At 33.2% G+C, this 3,337-nt stretch overlaps 1 long non-coding RNA gene across 1 annotated transcript; it reads right to left on the bottom strand.

Annotated features, from left to right (window-relative positions):
- Positions 1-689: 689 nt before the first annotated feature.
- LOC146728602 (uncharacterized) lies at positions 690-1,685 on the bottom strand. The gene is made up of 2 exons (XR_014928617.1): positions 1,358-1,685; positions 690-863 (listed from the first exon to the last, which is right to left on the bottom strand). It is a non-coding gene; the product is annotated as an uncharacterized LOC146728602 (long non-coding RNA).
- Between the last annotated feature and the right edge of the window lie 1,652 nt (positions 1,686-3,337).

Raw genomic sequence — 3,337 nt, 5'->3', positions numbered from 1 at the left:
CCCAACACTGTTCTGTACACTGTTCTAATACATTTGGAGTTATTGCTATATACCGGTACTGATAGAAAATTGCGTATTTCTAAAGATGCAATACAGTACAATTTATTAACTCATAACAACCTACTGAAGGAGGTTGAAGGTTACAACAACAACAAAAATTACAGAAAAAAATTAATCAAATTACAATGGCTAATAGTTTAAAGACAACCAAAAACAGACTAAAAACAGAATAAAAGTTAGTAACAGAAATATATAATAAAGTAAAATAAAACACCAAAAAAAAACTATAAACTGAATATAAAAACAAAAACCCAATGAATAGGTGTAAAAAAAAAAATAAAAGAAAAAGTCAATGACTAAGTACCAGGGGTAGCAATCTGATTAAAATCTGATGTAGTGTACAGGCTTTAATTATTTTGGCTATAAACTTGTTTTAATTTTATTTTGTATTACTTTTGTTATTAATGCCCTTTTATTTTATTATTTTACTTTGATTTTGATTTTTTTTAATTCCGCCCTACCTACATCTGAACCGATGCCTATGTAAGTCCCGTTCAAATCTCGCGTAAGTAACAGCCAATCACAGTCCCCCTTTTATACAGGCTGTCGGTTGCTTACTTTTCAGTGTATACGGGCAATTCTTCTGTACATTTATATTTTGCCCACTTGAATAAACCATTAATAGAAAATTGCTAGTATATTTTTATTTGCAAAAGAAATTCCACAGCATTTTACAATTTTTGTCATTTCATTGAATATTTTTTTCACTTCCAACAAATGTGTACACTTCCAGATACATCTTCGCCAGCCAAGGTTCGTTCATTCAGTCATCGCTTCAATTTTACATCACTGAGCATAATTATCTAGAATGGAAGCAAAAAAAAAGTAAATCGTAATGATTAGAACACTGTAAACAGCTATAGTAAACAATGCAAACTGATTTTAAATTGTATAGCGGTCACCGGCCCACGGCATCGACGCAGAAAATTGGAGCAAAACAATATTTCCTGATCAATTGCGATGTGTTCCAAATAAAAAATATTTTATTCCAGTCCAAATCAGCTCATTTACTTTAATAAAGTGTTATTGTATAATGTACAAAATGTTGATACAATTTGATGAATATTTACAGCTACGGCTTCAATACCGTAGACGATTTTGGCCCGATCTTCAACAAAACATCACCCGTCTCCAGGGCCGGCGACTGGAAAAAGACACTGGTGTTCGGTCGAACCGGTGGAAACAAAATCGTCACTCCCAGAATAACTATGCAAAATAACGATCTAAAGTCGAACCATTCGAGCCACAATATTAACATAAAAATGACTTTCGTTGCATTTGACAATGATAAACTTACCGAAAAGCCGTGTTTTTTTCGGTCGGTATAATCCGCCATTTTATTTGAGTGTGTTTGCCATCAGACTCTGCCCGGTGACGTCATCATGTGCGCTATAAAAGGAGGTCTGTGATTCGTTGACTAAAATCGTCGATAGTGGGTCTCGTTGAAATCTCGTTACATAGGCATCGGTTCAGATGTAGGTAGGGCGGAATTAAAAAAAATCACAAAATCAAAATCAAAGTAAAATAATAAAATAAAAGGGCATTAATAACAAAAGTAATAAAAAATAAAATTAAAATAAGTTTATAGCCAAAATAATTAAAGCCCGTACACTACATCAGATTTTAATCAGATTGCAGGGGTAGGTGCTGCTGTCTAATAGCAAAGCTGTATTTCAGATATTGTGCCAGAGGAATTGCTAAGTTATTATTTGACATTATTTTTATGAATTTATTTTCAGGTGTGAGATTAGTAAAGTCAGGAATAATCTTTTCAGCTTCATTGTATAAAACGACCCTCTCTTTACTATATACTGGGCATATTATGAGGAAGTGATGTTCATCTTCAATATCATTTTATTACACAATTTGCAGATTCTGTCGCTACTTTTGATTCTGTTGTGTCTTTCTTTTTCAATTTCTAAACTGTGATTGCTCAGTCTGAATTTAGTTAGGGTACTTTTCAGTTCTTTATTTTTTAGCTTAATTAAGTAGTTTTCCAAAATGAAGTTTGTTTTAAATTTTATGTAAGTCCTCAGTTTGTTTTTTGTATTAGTGTTTTGTCTGTTATCATCATTAATTGAGTTAATCCAATGCTTTATAAATACATTTTTTTATTTTATCGTATATCCGTGACATTTGTGACGATTTTAGCTCATTATTGTCAATATCTGATAGTGTTGTATTTGTAGATTTAAATACAGTTATTATTATTATGCGTCTTATATCTACTTCAAACAAAAGTAGCCGCTATTCATGATGAGAACTGGAAAACCAACTGTAACTCGGGTAGCTGGTAAACTGACCTAGCTGATGACAAACCACTATCAAAAAAACTTTCGACCCCATGTAGCCACGTACGGCCGTCAGCTATATGAACTGTACTCCGTCTACAAATGTTCATCTGCCGACACGTTATTGGACTTTCCCACCCACGATGACAACCAATAAATCATGTTTGTGACGTCTGGTCTGATTACACCCAGCAGCACAAGCTCTAAATCAGGGTCATATATTGCAGATTTGTATTTGAACAAATAATCGTGCATGGGCATCCTGTCTTCTAAGCTTTGTGAAAGCATAAGGTTTTGAAAGCATTGTGCATATTTACAACTTTCTAGCATTTCACACGTAATGCGCCATATACTGTAAAAGGATCAATTGTTCACCGGGTTTTAATTTGGCTTATTTCGCTGAATGAAAAATGCGCTAAATTAAAACCCAGTGAATATGTAAAATTTAGCATAGAATACATTATCTAAATGACAAAACCGTGAATTTAAAACCCACTTAATATACCTGAAATGGTAAATCAGCGAAATTTAAACCAAGTGAAAATTAGTCATTTTACAGTATGTGTATCGATGTTGCCATGCCAACGTTTCGTTTCGTCCTAGTTGTGATATTTATCTGTAAATGTCAGACCATTGGTCTGAGGTTCATCGCAGACTCTAATTGAAAGGCTGCGGTTGAGGTTTCATGTTGATCCGTCGAAAATGGCAGTTACTTATCACACAACAAAAACTTATTAGTTACGACAATATTTTTTTAACATTTTATGGAAACAATTCGTAGTGTGCATAAATCTTAAAGAAACATAATAGACAAAACAGTAAATTTTAATATTACTTGTTCGTGCTGTTTTGCAGCACTGCGAAGGAAAATGAAAGATTACAACAATTAGCACATATGGCTGGAAGTTACATTTGCTCCGTTGTGTAGACAGGTTTCAACATTTCATCAGATAATACAATTTATATCCAATCATCTAGAACAAACT

This window comes from Saccoglossus kowalevskii, assembly GCF_978046115.1.
Source record: "Saccoglossus kowalevskii chromosome 4 unlocalized genomic scaffold, keSacKowa6.1 SUPER_4_unloc_1, whole genome shotgun sequence".
Classification (NCBI taxonomy): Eukaryota; Metazoa; Hemichordata; class Enteropneusta; family Harrimaniidae; genus Saccoglossus; species Saccoglossus kowalevskii.
The sequence above is the reverse complement of the archived record's forward strand: the minus strand, read 5'-3'. Positions and strand labels throughout refer to the sequence as shown.